Here is an 18,858-nt window from a genome sequence, read left to right on the forward strand (position 1 = left end):
AGGATTGTGGTAAGTATGATCGAATTTCTTTTAGGAGTGGCAATACAAAATTGACAGAATGTAGCTCTTGATATAATTTTATGACTTTTAAAAAGGGCTTTGTTACTATGTTTTACAAAGGACTATAATATAATGGAAGAAAGCATGGGCTTGAAGACAAGCCACTTGAATCTATGAAACGATGTTTTTTCTATCAAAGGAAATGGTACTAATTGAAATGGTTTGGAACTGAATAGAATATTTGAGAACTTAAAATAATTGAAATCCTAATTATCCCCTTTGCTTAACTGAACAATAATTTTAAAGAAATATCACACAAGAAAGATAGGATATGTATATAACTTACAAGGCTTGCAGGCTGGGGCAAATGCAATTTAGTCATTCATGAAATGCTGTAATTCATTGAAATTTGAATTATGTTAAATTCATTAAATTAAGCATGAAATGATACTGACATTACATATGTGAGCACTTCATATTGGAAATGCATATTTTATTTGAAAATGTTGTTAGTTTTTCCTCCTTCCAGATGATTGTGCCAAATGACACTTCCTAAGTCGTTTATGGGTTTACCTGCTTACTACAAACTTGATTCTCTAAGCTTTTAAATAATTTTTAACTCTGACAATCTAGCTTGGACAAATGCAGAGTAAGTTGGTTTTTCACTGTATTGTTTATTTAAAGTGATTTTGCATTATTTTCAAATTTTTATTTCTTACATATATTTTTCTCTTAAAGTGTTTTACTCTCAAAGTGTTTATTTTCCTTTGCCATTGAAACATAATTTTATATTTAAGAATATAAATTATTTGCAGAAAATTTTCTACATCAGTCATTTGTCTTTTCCTTTTTACTAAGCATGATTATGCTATGGAGGTTTGTTGTTTTTGCTGTTAATATTAATAGAAGTAGATGTAATACTTTTTTTCTTATGGTTGCTTTTAATTGTCATGTTTAAAATTTTTTCACACCCTTATGAAATTATACATTTTCAGGTTATTCTTATCAAAATTAGTACAATTTAATTTATACTTAAAAATATTTAACAAACTTAGATTTTCTGTTGGCATATGTAGCATAGTGATTAAAAATTATACACTACTACTAGTAACATTATTTATTAAATAACTTTCTTTTATTTGCAGTTTTTTATTTTTTAAGATTTTATTTATTTATTTGACAGAGAGTGAGATCACAAGTAGGCAGAGAGGCAGGCAGAGAGAGAGAGAGAGAAGGAAGCAGGCTCCCCGGTGAGCAGAGAGCCTGATGTGGGACTTGATCCCAGGACCCTGAGATCATGACCCGAGCCGAAGGCAGAGGCTTAACCACTGAGCCACCTAGGCACCCTTACTTGCAGTTCTTAATGTCACCTTTATCCTATTCTGTTTCCTAACATGTATCTGCATCTCTTTCTGCATTTTTTACTATGTTCAATGTCTCTCTCTACTCCTGTATCAGTATAGATAGTTTAATTATTTTATACTGTGTAGATTTTAATGCATGGTTAATTTTCTTTATTAATCTTCTTTTTAAAACTTCTTTTTAATTTTTTTTTGTTTCAAGTGTTATTTAAATATTCTTGACTAAGTCTCTGAAAACCTCACAGACTATGGTTAGAATTAATAGTATAAATTAAATGAGAATAATTGACTTTCTGTCAAGTTCCATCCAAGAAAAAATGTGTTCTTTTAGGTAACATAATATATACTGATGAGAGGATATTCAACCTTGGTCTTTACTTGTTTTGTCTTCTTTTTAGTATTTTAAGATATTTTACATTCTGTTGTTTGTTTTGTGATATATTTCATTAAAATTCCTGGTGCAGTGTGTAGGATACTGTGAAAATCTGGTGTATACTCACACATGCATATTCCTGGAAATGGATGAAAGTTATTACCCACAGGTCAAACCCTGACAAATGGAAGATGAAAGCCAGTAAAAATTTTTTAATCAATGACCCTTCTATAAAGATGAACAAAATAACTTTGGGTTTTCTAAGATTAGGGCTTCTCAGTTGATAGTGTATCTCTATCTAAATGCCTTAGCTATCCATAAAACAATGATGATTTTAATTTTAATTCAACTTTACGTAACCACCTTAAGGATCCTGCAGCTTGTCAAGTATAGACAGGGAGGTAGAGTCACTATGTTGTCCATTTTGTTGTCATTGCCATTGTACATGTTAACATGTCCTAGTCACAACCATACCTTGCCTTTAGTAGTCAATTGATCTAAAGGGTAGCAGTAACAATTTCTTTTTTTTTTTTTAATGACTTTATTTATTTATTTATTTATTTATTTATTTATTTGGGAGAGAGAGAGGAGCACATGTTTGGGGTGAGGAGCAGAAGAAGCAGACTCCCTGCCAAGCAGAGACCGGATGTGGGGCTTGATCCTGGGACTCTGGGATTATGACATGAGCTGAAGGCAGACACTTAACTGATTGAGCCACCCAGATGCCCCTACCTGTAGGTATTCTATTCTTTGTTTCTTTATCTGCCTATGCTACTATACATTTTAAACTATAATGAATATATCCTGTTTCACGGATACTTTGCTTCTAGTATGAGGTCTTGCCAGTGCTGGGGAGGTATTCTCCACCATATCCCATTTATTCTGGTTCACAGACATGAGACTATCAAACATGTTCTGTCACAAATTTGTCCTTTATAATTTTTGTAGATCTTTTTCTTTTTCTACTATGCCTTATGCCTACTCTTTCTGGAGCTTTTGTTTAAACTGCTCTCAGCTATACCCTATCTTTTCAGGAATGTATTTATTTCCCTATATACCTTGTATGACATATGTCACACAGGCCCACAGGTGATCAAATTATAACAATAATTTATGCATACAGAACCTATATTGGGGTTAACATGATGTATATGAATAATAAAGACAGTGAGGGAATCTTTTTTACTTTATTCTTACAACTTTCCTGTCTAAGGAATATCCTTTAGCATTCTGTATTTTTCCAATATGTTAAAAGTACAATGGAACCTCATTTCTCAGGAGATGGTATTACCAAGTCCAAATAAAGTCTAGGGTTCTGTAGTGTCTAGGCATACGGATGGCAGATGGCAAACAGCATCTGATGATCAAGATATAGTTGACATAACTGTTAAAGTCATTATCTGCTTTTGTGAGTCAATCTCAGTTGAAGTACTGGGAATAATCCCAAGTAGTGTTCAGTAACTAAAAGTTAGTGTCATCACAGCATATTTCTTAGGTAATAAATAATAAAATATTTATTTAACAATATAAACACAGGGCTAAAATTATTTCTAATAATTACTCTATGGAATTAAGAAATTAAGTATTTTTTATATTTATTTCATTAGGTATTGAACTACATTCAGAGTTAGTAATTCTCTTATTTTGCATTTCTTTATATGAACATTTTACACACACATCAAAAAAAGCTGACAGGAAGTATAGCAAAAACTGAAAATTCTTAGCAGAGGCTTTTTTATCCACAGCAGCTGTTCCAGGAAGTGACTTGGCTAATATTACTCTATGAAGGATTAAACTGACTACACTCAGCGATATCTGAAGCAAACATTTCAAGGCTACGTGAAATGAATTATTTGTGAATTATGAATGTATTTTTCTTAAATTCATTATGACAATGGTACACAGACTAAAGATTTAAATGCCATGTAAGTGCTTTCAGACTTAATGATTGCATCTTTTTTTCACTTTTGCAATCTCTCTCCCTTCTTCCTTTTTCTTCCTACCCAATGGGAAATTTATAGTTAATACACATCATGTTTATTTCTAAAATCCACCTCAAATTATTTCTGACTGTGGTATCAGTGTTAATTTTTCCCATTAAATATAATGTGTAATAAATCCATCCAATTTATAAGAAAGGTCATTCTATCATTCATGCAATAAAAAAATTGATTTTATATAAATTGATCTATTTCTGGAATCCCCATTCTGTTATGTCAATACTGTACTTACTTCACTATTTAGACAGAAATAAGTCTTGAAATCAGGTAACTGAGGTCTTACAACTTTATTCTTCTTTTTCAAAATTGTTCTAGATATGCTATGTCCTTTTGTTTTTCCATAAAACTATATAGTCAGGATTAAGGCTTACATAAAACTGCTGAGATTATGAATGGAAGTGGTTAAGTCTATTGATCAAGTTGCTACAAATGATATCTTAAAAGTGTTGATTTTATAATTCAGGAAGTTGTATATCTCTACATTTATTTAGCTCCTCTTTAATTAACCTACGGAATACTTATAGATTTTAGTATAGAGTTAGATAATCTCTATTTCTAATAGGAGTGTTTATTCTATTTTCATGTGTACTGTCACTAATATTATCATATTTAGATCTACCAATTTTTGTCTATTTCCTGTTTGTCCTGTTGATTTTGTTCTCTGTTTCTCCTTATCCTGCCTTTTTATAAGGGGATGGAATGTTGTTTTAAGACCTCATTCTATTTCCGCTGTTAACTTTTTAGGTATACCTCTATTTATCATTTTTATTAGCTGATCTAGGACATGCCATACGCACCTTAAGCTTACTACTGTCAAATTATAGTGACTATTATACCAGCCAATTACATTTTTTTTCCAGAAATTTCAATAATGTTTTTCCATTAAATTTTCACTTAGGTGTATTATATGCTTACAATGCTGGTATGAGGAGCTACAATTTTAACTTCATTTTTCAGTTGCTGCTGCTACTTAGCACATAACAATAAAGTTGACTTTTGTCAATTAGTGTCATATCGTGTAATCCTTTAAAATTCACTTACTAGTTCTAAGTTTTTTCTTAAGTTACAATTTTTCTGTGTAAATGCTATTGATAAATAATACATTTTACTCCTTTTTTGATTGTTACAATTTTTTTCTATTTTTTCTTTTTGCATTAGCCAGAAAGTTCCATATAATGTCAATAAGTAGTGGTCAGAATGGACATCCTTTTCGTGTTCCTAATCATAAGGGGAAATATCACTATTACTGTAACAGCTATAAATATTTGGCAAATGCCCTCCTTTAAACTGAAGAAGTTTCCTTCTATTTCTAGTTTGCTAAGAGTTCTTTTTTTTAAAGAGTTCTTAATATAAATGCATCTCGAAGATTTGTCAGTTGTTTTACTTGCTTATACTAAGGTGGTTAAAATATGCATCCCTTATTTTGTTAATATGGTGAAATGCATTAATTAATTTTCTAGTATCAAGTCATTCCTTTTTTGAACGCATTCCTGAGTGTCATTGATCTATCGTTCCCCTTCTTTGTCATGTTTTCAAGATTTGCCACCAAAGGAATGCTGGCACCATAAAAAGGAGTTGTGTAGTTCTCCACCGTCTCTTTCCATTGGAAATACTTTGTGTAAACTCTGTTGCTTCTTCATCATACATTTGATAAAATTTACCAGTGAAATTATCTACATCTTGGGTTTTCTTTGCGTAAAAGTTATGTTACCAGTTCAGTTTCAATAATATGTAGTTACTTCAGTTTTCATTTTTTTCACATTAACTTGCTAAGTTTTGTTTTTCAAGGAATTTGTCTATATTACCTATGTTGTCAAATGGGCATAAAATTATTCATACTATTTTCTTATTATCATTTAAGCAAATGTAGAAAGTATAATAATACACTATCTTTCAGTATTGACATTGGTAAATTGTATTTTCTCTTGTTTTTCTGTACAGTCTTGGCAAGGCTTTATCAAATTCATTATTTCAGTGAACATATTTTGCTTATAATTGTTTTCTTGTTTTCTAGTTCATTGATATCTATTCTTATTTTTCATACTTTCTTTTAATAATTTTGGATTTAAATTTCTTATCTTCTAAGAATGTTTAGAGTGGATATTTTAACTACAATTAAGTAATTATAGTTAAAATTATTCTCTACTGATTATTTTTTCTAAAGATTTTATTTATTTATTTGAGAGAGAGACAGTGAGAGAGAGCATGAGCGAGGAGAAGGTCAGAGGGAGAAGCAGACTCCCCATGGAGCTGGGAGCCCGATGTGGGACTCGATCCCGGGACCCCGGGATCATGACCTGAGCCGAAGGCAATCGTCCAACCAACTGAGCCACCCAGGCGTCCCTTTACTGATTATTTTACTTAATATTGTGAATGTCTTTCTAAACATGCTTTAGTTGTATTCCACAAATTTTGATATGTTGTGTTTTCACAAATGCTTTTTAATATCCCTAATGATATTTTTCTTTGACTTAGGGTTACTCCGAGAAGTGTTCTGCTTTATTTCCAAACATATGGTTTTTCAAAATGCCTTATTTTTATTGCTATCCAACTTAATTTATTATATGTAAAACATTTTTGCCTATTTTCCATTTATCCCATATGTTTTTGGTTCTTATATTTCCCTCTTTCCTGTCTTAGTGCTGGTGGATGCAACACCCTTCCCCCCGCCAGGATTTAATTTCATTTATCCAATAGGCTTTTAGCTATTCCACTCTATTTGATCCTTAGTGCTTGTACTAAGGATAAGCATATGCATCTTAAAATGATGGCAAAGCAGTTTGAGTTACTACTGTACCAGATCACATAAAATATAAATATTTTGCAACATTATGTTTATCCCCTCCCTAGTTTTAAAGCTATTACTGTCATATACTTCACATATACTGAATTCCATAATTCAGTGTTTTTAAAGCTTTAATTTTTTATTTGTGATTCAAATAAATAAAGTGGATTTTTAAGAGAGGGATAATCTCTTAATATTGCCATATTTTAGATTTGGGTTTTGTTTTGTTTTGTTTTCATATTTTTCCTCTGGATCCAAAATTTTCCTATAGCCATTTACTTTCAGTCTGAAAACTTATTATTTCTTCTGCTAACAAATTATCATAGTTTTTGTTTATTTGAAATATCTTTATTTCAACTCTTTAAAATGCTATTTTATTGTCTTCTGGTCCTCATTATTTCTAAGGAAATATCAGCTTACTTTGTATAGTCAATTTCTTTTAGGTAATACATTGGTATTTTTCTCTGGCTGCTTTTAAGTTTTTAAGTTTTCAGCAGTTTGTCTACGTTGTTCATAGGTGTGGTTTTCTTTGAATTATCATGTTATTAAGTTTGTTGAATTTCGTAGAGTTATAAATTTAGACTTTTCCTCAATGGTGAGAAATTTTAAACTATTAAATTTCTCTGTTGCTTTTGCTTCATTCTCTCTCTCCTTGTCTTCTGTAGCTCTAATTATGCATCTGGTCTACCACAGATATCTTCCTACAGATGACTGAAGACATTATCACTTTATTGCAATCTGTTTTTTTCCCCAATTGCCATGGCAGATTAGTTTCTATTAATTTATCTTCTATATTACCAACACTTTCTTTCACTTTTTCCAATATGATATAAAGCTCATGCAGTGAATTTTTCATTTTAGATATTGTAGTTTTCACTTTGGGAATTTATACTTTTTTACAGTTTTCATTTTTTTTTCCCTTGTAATTCTCCATCTGTTCACTCATTGTGTCAGCATTTTGCTTTAGGTCCTTAAAGATATTTATAATATTGCTTAAAAGCCACTGTCTGTTAATGCTAACATCTGTATTTTTTTAAAGATTTTTTTAATTTATTTGACAGAGAAGATCACAAGTAGGCAGAGAGGCAGGCAGAGAGAGAGGGGGAAGCAGGCTCCCCACCTAGCAGAGAGTCTGACATGGGCTGCTTCCCAAGACCCGGAGATCATGACCTTAGCTGAAGGCAGAGGCTTAACCTACCGAGCCACCCAGGTGCCCCACATCTGTATTTTTTCTTTCTTTCTTTCTTTTTTTTTTTTTTTGCAGTTTCAACTTACTTATTTTTCTTTTCTCTATTGGTGTACATTCTCTTTCTTCATATCTCCATTACTTTTAATTGCATGCTCTATATTGTGGATAATGCATTGTACTGTTCCTAATTCTGTTATCTTTCACTGAAGAACTTTTATTATCATTTTAGGAGGTTTTCAGCTTTAGCTACACTTAACTTCCAAACTCCATCTCTCTTCAAAAGTGGGGGAACAGCAACTGAAATTTCTGCTTAGCCTTGTTAGTGTCTCTAGTTGATGTTTCTGGTGCAAACCTTGGAGAACTTCCTGCATAGGTGTCATTCAAGAACTTAAGCATAGTTTACAGAAATATTTATAAAATCTTCATGCTTTTTCCTATCTGGGTCTCTCCCTCTAAGTAGTTATGATAATTCCAAACTTAGTTCTTTGATTCATGAAACCAATTAAATTTTGTCTAACTTTAAGCCATAGCAGATTTTTTGTTTGGATTTTGTTTAAGCAGATTTTTTGTTTGGATTATAGCTACATTATGCTTCATAAGTTGGAGAATGCTCTCAGGTAAAATCCATAAAAATGTGGACCTCATTCAGTATAGTTTCCATCTTTTGTGGGTATATCTATTCCCATTTCTGCCTGCTTTTGGTCAATCTCTAGTGCCTTCAATCTTTTTTTCTTAAGTCTGGAATTTGCAAAAGTTACTTTGTTCCTGGAACTTGAACTTCTGTCTGTCTGCTTTTACTTGCAAACTTCCTTGGGTTTCATTTTCAGGAAGGTAATGCATACTTATCTATAAATTGATCAAGCAGTGTAAATAATAACCAAGATTATATATTATATATGAATTATATTATATATTATATATATTATATATTTATTATATATTAAACCAAGTTTTGGGGCTCAGATTTCTCTGTAGTATCTGAATATTAGAAGGAGGTTGTAAGCAGATTAAAAGAGTTCTTTTTCCTGATAACTCAGAGTTTGCCACAAACCTAACATTGAGAAATGAGTATAGAATACTAATCTTTCTATAGATTTTTTCTTTTTGAAATGGATTTGAGGGACACCTGGGTGGTTCAGTCAGTTAAGCTCATGCATCTGCCTTCGGCCCGGGTCATGCTCCCAGGGCCCTGGGAACAGTCTACATCACGATCTGTGCTCAGCGGGGCGCCTATTTCTCCCTCTCTCTCTGCCCCTCCCCCTGCTCGTGCTCTCTTCCTGTCAATCTCTCTCAAATAAATAAATAAAATCTTAAAAAACAACAAAAAAAATGGATTTGAGCACATTCCAGGAAAGGTATATGGTTAAGTTAGGAAACTTATTCAGAATGCCCAATATAAATTTGATGTATATATCTGGAAGAAAAATTGTACCTAGTATTTTGCAATAATAAAATATTATTGTGATATTAGTTTTTTGGAGTGCAATAAATATTGAATTATAGTACACATTTAAAATTAATTTTTATAGAGTAATTATAACAGTTACACTGATGCACATTCATCCTTGCTCAATCTGAGTCAAAATGATTAATTATGCAACAAATAATTATAAACTATAGGTATAAACATTTGTATGTATCAAAATTAAACTAAATTGATTTTGGCATAAAACAAATATTTTAACAGCCTGATCTCTACTAAAAAATTTAAACTGTTTTATAATGTATTCAAATATTTTTCCTAAAGATTTTATTTTTCCTCCTTTTGTATGGGTTGTCTTCACTGATTAAAAGACAGTCCTCTATTTATTCTACTTCACCTTTCCTTTTTATACTGCTGCTCCTAGTGTTCTTTAATGATGCACATTATTAATACTGACAGGAACTTAGACAAGTATAAATTGGTGCTCATCTGGAAGATAAATTTGTAAAGTCAAGTTATCATTATTTCATAATTTATTACCTGGTTAAAAAGCTGCTACATGACATCTGTTTTTTTTTTTTGTAACACAGTTCTAATAATCAGATATTAGTTGCATATTGACTTTTTTTAATATAAGGAAGCTATGTTGTTGATGTGTAAAAGTTAGAAAGCAGAAACAGTTTGAAAGTAACAAATTTCTGGGCCATAGAAAGGTAAGACAATTAATGATAACGTTTGCTGATTCATTGTCTTCTTTGGTCAAATAACCTAAGTGTTGTGATTTATTATAGCAAAGTACCAGGGGAAAGTACTTCCATTTTTTTTTCTCTTGACAAACATCAACTGTTGATAGGCTAGCTGAAGTCACATTTATCAATTTCTACTCTGCTGTGGGAAAATTCTATTGAATTATAAAGTATCACAGATTTATTAAAACTACTAAGCTCACAGATACAGGCTTTGAGTAAAAGAAAGTGTGCATTTATCAGTCTTTGTTTACTTTTCTTTGGTCTCATTCTCCTGACACCTGAGGTTACTTGATGCCGACAATAATGCTGCCTTCCTTCACCTGAAAGTATAAATCTTTAGAAGAAGCAAGACGAATTCAGTTACCTGGTCCTGTGTTCGTTGGTCTCCGATCAATTCTAAGTACAGAGTTTTCAGTTTGTTCTTGAGGTTTCACCATTTTCCTGTTTCACCTCACAAAACTCAATCCAAGTCCCCATTCATTTCACCAGTTTTATTGGAAGAAATTTAAGTTATGCTCTCCTAAGCAGTTCTGTCTATTCAGGTTTGTAAAACCTACAAATCCCCGCTTCTACGCCATTTACTTAACAGTGATGTATAAATGTATAGCCATTTACTTAACAGTGATTCATATCATCCACTTAATATTCTATCATGGTTAGTTTTTTGGGGGAGATGTTGTTTCTTAAGTTATAAAATATACCTGACATAAAATTTACCATTGTAACCATTTTAAGTGTGCCCTTTAGTAGCAATAAATACCCTTACATGGTTGTCCAGTCATCACCACTGTCCATCTCCAGAACGTTTTCAGCCTCACAAACTCAACTTTGTACATATCAAACAATAACTCCCTGTTTCTTCCTCCCCCAGTCCGTGGTAACCACCATTTTTGCCTTTTGTCTCTATGAATTTCACTATCTTAGGTACCTCCTGTTAAGTGGAATCATACAGTATTTATCTTTTTGTGATTGGCTGATTTCACTAAGCGTATCTTCAAGGTTAATGCATGGTGTAGCATATATCAAAATTTCATTCTTTTTTTTTAAAGATTTTATTTATTTATTTGACAGAGAGATCACTAGTAGGCAGAGAGGTAGAGAGAGGGGGAAACAGGCTCCCTGCTGAGCAGAGAGCCCCATGCGGAGCTCCATCCCAGGACCCTGAGATCATGACCTGAGCCAAAGGCAGAGGCTTAACCCACTGAGCCACCCAGGCGCCCCCAAATTTCATTCTTTTTGAGGCTGAGTAATATTACATTGTATGCAATACACCACATTTTGTTTATCTGTTTACCTTATCGGTGGACATTTGAGTTGTTAACACATTTTGACTATTGTGAATAAAGCTACTGTGAACACTGGTGTGCAAATACCTGTTTGAGTTGCTGTTTTAAATTCTAATAAGCAGAATTGCTGGTTTATATGGTAATTCTATGCACAGTTTTTTGAGGACCCATCGTATTCATATTGTCTTCCACAGAAACTACATCATTTTACCTTATCACCAACAATGTACAACTGTTCCAATTTTCCCACATCTTTGCTAACATTCTCTCTCTCTCTTTTTTTTAATAATAGCCAGTGTAATGGGTGTGAGTTGGTATCTCATTGTGTTTTTGATTTGCATTCCAAAATGATTAGTATCATAAATAGTTTTAACTGAATATTACATTTTCTGCTTAGTGTTTAATTGAGCACAAAATTATAGTAACATCTTGATGTCAAAGGATTTTAAGACTTAAATATTCAGCCTACATAATCATCTGCATAAATGATAGTTATCCACTTAAAGAGGAAAACTGGGTATTTATAAAAAGCATATTAATATAAATAATTCCAAATCATATTTCTAACTTCCTTGCTTTGAGAGAAATATGTTGACACTCTTCCAAAGATTAATCTGATAATTACTATATAGATAAATGTATGGTGGAAATATAAGAGGCTTTGGGATCAAACAGAAATGTCTTGAAATCTGCTTCTGATATTTCCTAAATATAAAGAACTAGGCCAATTATTTAACTATCCCAGTCTTGATTTCCTCATCTGAAAATTAATAATAATAAAAATAACTATATCATAAGGGTTGGATCAGAGATTCTTGGAATAGCCTGTATTATTCTTCAATAAATACTGAACTCCCTCTTCTTTGGGCAGAGTATAATTCCCCACCTTACTGGTGTTGGGCTTGGCCAGGTGAGATGTTTGGCCAATGAAATATTAATAGATATGTTTCAAGCAGACCTTAATGTGGTTGTACAGTTTGCTCAGCTCTTAAGATCATTCCATTTGTTAGAAGCCTACTATACCCCAGTTATCTACTGGTTGAAGAGTTATCTACTGGTGAACCCTGAACTAAACTAAGGACCCTGGCTAATGATGTGCCAGTGCAGGTTCATCAGTCATAACAAATGTACCCTCTGGTGGGACATGCTGATACTGTGAGAGGCTGTGCATATGCAGGGGCAGCCGCTATATTGGTAATCTCTGTACTTTACTCTCAATTTTGCTATACTGCTCTAAAAATTAAACTTTATTAAAAAATAAATTTGAAAGAAAGTATTATACATTTTCTTTATCACATGTTAAATAACAAGATCCATTAGTGAGTTGATAAAATAGGTACCATAATTTTAAAGATGTGATCAGGGTGAACAATATGTTTAAATATATACAATATCTGTAATGCTATGGAAATATATGTGATTTCGATTGGTGACAAATATGCTGAAAATATTAATATTACTATGTTGCATTGTTTGTATTTATAACCGAAGGATGTATAAATTGAAGTAAAGAATTTGGCGAAAATAAAGAGCAAGCTCTTTAACTTCCTTACAGGTCAATTTCTCCTACTAGCTGATGTTTCTTGTTATTAAATAGAACATCGTTTGAAAAGTGCATAGCATGATGCCTTACCTTAGGGATATTTAATAATTATGCATGTATGTAAATATGTCATAATCACTACAAAAAAAATATCCAAATATATATTTTTTTTAAAGATTTTATTCATTTGTCAGAGAGAGAGAGAGCATGAACACAGGCAGACAGAGTGGTAGGCAGAGGCAGAGGGAGAAGCAGGCTCCCCGCTGAGCAAGGAGCCCGATGTGGGACTCGATCCCAGGACGCTGGGATCATGACCTGAGCCGAAGGCAGCCGCTTAACCAACTGAACCACCCAGGCGTCCCCAAATATATTTTTTTAATATGACCAAGTCTGTGATTAATTGTAATCGTAGAACAACCATCACCACAGAACAAATAACATAGCATGCTGGGAGTCTAGCAACTCTGAAGAATTCTAGGGAGAATTTAGTTCTAACTGAAGATTAAGAAATTCTTTTTGATTATAGTGCCTAATAGAATGAAGAGACAGCTGAATATAAACAAGGAAGAATGTTGGTGGAGTGTACACATAGGAAAAAATAACTAGAAGTTTATGTTGCTGTATAGACATATCAGAGTTTTGAAGGGATGAGAGTAAGAAGGCAAGTTATTATTTTTGTGACAAATTTTGGTGAATGTAAAGCTAGGATATTTGTGGTTGTTTCTTTAAGTAATGAGGACTCATGGACTAAGTGTTCAAATTTGTGTCCTTGGATTATTGTAATTGTTAGAATTTGGGTTCAAGTCTGAAGCGGGTTAGGTATTTTCAGGAAAAGTACCCATAAGACTGCAAAATCAGAAAAGAGATAATCAGAACTAGAAACATGGAATAGAAATGTCAAATAAGTCACCAATGCCAGACATATAAAAACCCAATCCCCCACTTATTACAATGAGTTTCTCATCTTACAAAATTATTCACATGGCTTTTTGCCTCCATATATGTTTAGCAGTATATGCACACACACATAAACAAACATACTTATGTACATATATGCCAAAATTTACATTTAAAAATGTCATGAAAATTTCCTACCTTCCCTGTATATTAAATGTATGTTATATATCTCCCATAATAGGATATAATATCATGACAAGTTTTCTTTTGCAACTTTTCATTATTTATAAGAGGAAATAAGAATAGCACTTTGATTGAAACTCATAGTCACTAGGAAACTGAGATTAAATAATATTTGCCTAATATTATTCAAATATCAAATAAAATTTTAAGTACATCCTGAAATCCCAACTCAGCATAACTCCAATTGTAATAACTTTTCAGTTTGAACTTTAAGTGCTTAAAGTCTCTGTTCCTAGCAGGATACTAAAGTATTGAATTTTATCTGAGGTAGGAGCAAGTAAGAAGGGTAAAAAATCAGACAAGTCACCATATAATCTGATCTGTTAGGAAGAGTATATAGAACAAGGAAATAAGTATGGGTTTAAGGACATTGGGAGACTTGGATTAGTTTTGTGGTTTTTTCCCCCCCAACAATGGAGTGAAATCATCTTCTCTCTGAAGCCAAAATAAATATATCACTACTTACCATATGATATTGCTTTAAGGATTGGAAAATTAATGTTGGCAAAAGATACTAGTGTATGTAGCTCACAGAGGACTTTCAAAGGTTTAACTGGGAAACCAAATCCTGTAAAACATTCTCACCTGCAATATCACCCAATCCAATCCAAGCTCTCTACCACATTTCCACTGCAAGTCTTCACAGACAGAAGTAAAAATTGAGGAAATACTGAAAAAAAAAAAAAAGAATGAGAGCAGAACAAAGATTGATCAAATCTATCCACAGAATAAGAAAGTCCACCCTATGTGTTAAAATACTGAAAAAGTCTAATAGTGGGTCAGAGCACTTATTCCAGAGAAGAGACTAAAAGGTGCATGGGAGGTATGAGAGGATAAACTTGGAATAATAGTGCCCTAAGGACAGAAGGAAATAGGAGCAAATATGAGGTGCTCTAAGGAAAATAAACAGTGAAGATGAAAACAACAAGAAGGGTAACTTAGCACAGGACAAGAAAAAAGAAAATTAAACGTAAAGAAATACAATGCTTCCCCAAATTTCTTCAAAACAGTTACTTAAATGAAGAAACCTACACTACAGGAAAGCAATGCTGTAGAACTTAAAACCTGATAAACAAACTTGTCATCTCTGTCCACCGAAATGCAAAAGTGCGAATTGTTTTCAACTGTATAAACTGTATTCTCCTATATAAAACATTAAAAAATTAAACAGCAAATGAGAATCCTAACAATTTAGCAAATGATAACACCCCCCCCCCCCGCTGACACACACAAAATGGCAAGGTAGAAGGGATATATAATTCAACACTCCATGGTGAATTAACTATTCTCCCTATCCTCTGCATCAAGCCAGGAAACATGGTAAGAAAATGTGGAATATTGAAGCTTGTGAGTATCATGTTTGAAGATGATATGTGTCACTTCCACCCATATCTTATTGGTCAGAGCTAATTTCATGGCATTAACTAAATCTAAGAGGGCTTACATGCGTGCTGAAGTCATACCAAGAAAAAGAAAAAACGTGTCATAGATACTGGTGAGAACTAGCAGTCTCTCTCGTGACATATTTAATGGCCCATAATTTGGCTGGTATGGCTCCGTCAGGGTGGTAAGAATGAGTGTAATAAAGGAAATAAAGGAAAGAGGAAGCGTTCAGACCAAAATCAAATAGGAATCCCATTTAGATTTTTTTTTCCTAATTGCAAAGATAATGAGATCCTTAAGGAGAAAACTCAGATGAAGATAACAAAGTTCTGGAATGCTTTAAAACATGGAGACGAAACAAGAAACAGAAGCCGCAAAGTAAATGGTATAAAGAAATATGGAGATTGGGAAAAAACAAAAAAACAACAAAAAAATTAAAGCTGAGGTACAAGCCAAAGAATCCTTAGAAACAGTTGTCCTAAAAGGGAATATTTTTATTGAAAATGCTATTGAAAGCCAAATTAAGATGTGGACATAGAAATAATAATTGAATTATGATAAAATGATGCCTTTTGGTAACATTTTTATCGGAAACATTGGGGAAAAAAACCAACTAAATGAACAGGAGAAAATGGGTGACTAAGAAGAAAGACAATGATTCAGACCAGTCCTTTAGGCTTTCCTTAATGAGTCATTGTTGCACAAAAAAAAGTACTAGAACAAATAAATAAAACATAATTTCAACTCTCAAGAAACTCATAATTTAGTGGGTATCCAATTCACTAAATCCCATTTTATGTTTTAGGCTTTTTACTAGGTATGGAGAACATGGCTCACTGGGACACAAAGAAGGACATTATCAACTTAATTTAATTAAGTATTCTATTGTCTCTAAAGACAAGTGGTGAATAAAGTATATTCTACCTCCTGTCAAACTTAAAATTACATTACTGGCTTAACTTTTAATTGTAGCTCTGTCATTGATTAGTGCACTTAAATTTCTTTTGAATAAATTTTTACCACGTGCTTTTTAGCTTTTGATAATAAGGAATTATTGGACTATATTTACTATATAATATTGCCTTTTATTTTCCTTAACCTCTATATTCTTTTCCATTTTTCTTATTTTGCATATTATACTGAAGTACTGTCTGAATTATACCTATCAATCTGGTCAAATCTTTTGTCCCTTATCATGATAGAGTTCATGATCAATTATTTTGCTTTTAGTTATAGTTTAAGAGTAAGATCATATTGAAATATGTTTCTGCTTTTTAAGACTTTATTTGAGAGAGTAATAGGGAAAGAGAAGGGGACAATGAGAGGGGGAAGCAGACTCCCCACTGAGAAGACAGTATGACACTGGGCTTGATCCCAGAACCTTGAGATCATGACCTGAGCTGAAGGCAGATTGAGCCACCCAGGCACCCTGAAATATAATTCTTAAATAAACTTAGCAAAGTGATTTTTATGAAATGATTGTGTGTAATGTTAGCATTATTTATCTCTTTCTTCTCATCTGAGGTACTAGAGAGAAATGTCTTTTTTTTTAAAGATCTTATTTATTTATTTGAGAAAGAGTGAGAAAGAGATAGCGAGCGAGCGAGCGAGAGAGAGTACAGTGGAGGGGAGAGGTGAAGCAGGCTCCCAGCTGAGCAAGGAGCCCATGTGGGGCTCCATTCCAGGATAGTGGGATCATGACCCAAGCTAAAGGTAGCGGCTTAACCACCTGAGCCACCTAGGTGGCCCATAGAGGGAAATGTCTTAATAAATATTGTTATGTTTCTTGTTAAGCCATATGATAATTATATATTGAATCCTTGCATAGTTAATTAAGTTCCAAACACAATATATTTAACAAATGCATCTGGTATTCATGTTTTTTTCCAAAGAATAATCTCAGTAATATGATGATGCATAAATTAATAAGAATAAATATTTCATGGTCCTTAAAAATGGCATTAAAGTCCATTAACCTCATATGGAAGATGTTTTTTTTTTTTTTCCTAATTGCAAAGATAATGCAATTTCTTCACACAACTTCATAAAACTCCTAAATAGTTAAAACTCAGTTATACTGATCAAAATAAACAAAATGTGCTATTTTTACATATATTTTGCTGTATTTACTCAATTACTTTTTACCAGTATCAGGACTTTACAATATTTTTTAACATTAATGTATATAAGGCATTATTCTTAAATTTTGCACCTAAGACTTTTTTTAAAGATTTATTGATTTATTTTAGAGAAAGAGAGAGAAAGCATGAGTGGGAAGGGCAGATGGAAAGGAAGAGAGAACCCCAAAATGACTCCACACAAGTGTGGAGCCCAACATGGGACTCAATCCCACAACCCTGAGATCATGACCTGAGCCTAAACCAATAGTCGGACACCTAACTGACTGCACCACCCAGGCAACCCCATGCCTAAGATTTTTATTGTTAATCCTGTTTTGCTTTTTTCCCTAAAAGTTATTTTCATAAGTAGTCAACATTTACCCAATATAATTGTAATAGGCAAAACTTACCCTAACATTTAATTGGCTAGCTGCTATTTCTTTCACACTTGTATGAAGGGAGTTGTTACTTCTCCTGAAAATGAAAGTTGTTTCTTCATCTGAAAAAATGGGACTTTTAAAAATTGAGTGACATTCAGTTTCAGCTAAAAAGAAGTCATCCAAAATAAACTAGATAATGTCTGGTCTAGCTGTATGCCATGGTTTTGATAAGAATATTTCCCCATCAACATGGCTTAAGTACTTCCCATGTTTAGGACTTAAATTGTGTATTAATTATGTTAACTCTTTAATAGCTCACTACAGAACTCTAGTCAAATCCCTGGATATCATGTAGTCCAATCCCTTATTGAGGAACCCAGTGTGTTTTCAACACCTCTGTATCACACAGAGCTCTGAAAAGAATTTTGTAATTTTGATATTATCCAGACATTTCCACTTAAGTCACACTGTAAATATAATTGTTTATCACTGGTGGTATGTCTAAATAGTAGAACATAAATGTAAATCTTTTTATGTTATGCCTCCATAAAGTTTCTCTAAGGCGCTCCCTTCTCAGAGTGAAGGTCGATGCACTTGCCAGGACTTAAGAGCCCTTCTTGATCTGGCTCTTCATTTCTAATCTGTTCTCATCTGTAACTCCTTGCTTGTTTTTACTGTTTTTTTCTGCACTCTTCTTCTTCCTGTTCCATGAACACGTTGGGCACATTACATTATCTGCTTTGGTCGTTGTTCTTACTCTTACCTGAGTATTCTTCCCCTAGATGTCCACAAAGCTAGATCCCTTACTTCCTCCTGGCTCTTAATTGAAAATCACTTACTCAGAAAACCTTACCTGAAGGGTCAACAACCCCACTGGCATTTCTTACTCTCTTTCCTTATGTTCCTCCTTAACAGCTTACATTAAATAACAACTATTTAGTTTATGTTATTCATTTCCTTTGTCTCCCTCTAGAAAACTCCACAAAAGCAGGGACTTATGCTTGTTTTATTTATCATTAATGGTGTTCCCAACATCTAGTACACTTCCTGACAAATGGTAAGTTCTCAACTTACAATATTGTTGTATAGTACCTTCTCAAAGTAAAATATTGTTGAAAAAATTAAA

This window comes from Enhydra lutris, unplaced genomic scaffold (assembly GCF_002288905.1).
Source record: "Enhydra lutris kenyoni isolate GAN:26980312 unplaced genomic scaffold, ASM228890v2 scaffoldscaffold4, whole genome shotgun sequence".
Classification (NCBI taxonomy): Eukaryota; Metazoa; Chordata; class Mammalia; order Carnivora; family Mustelidae; genus Enhydra; species Enhydra lutris.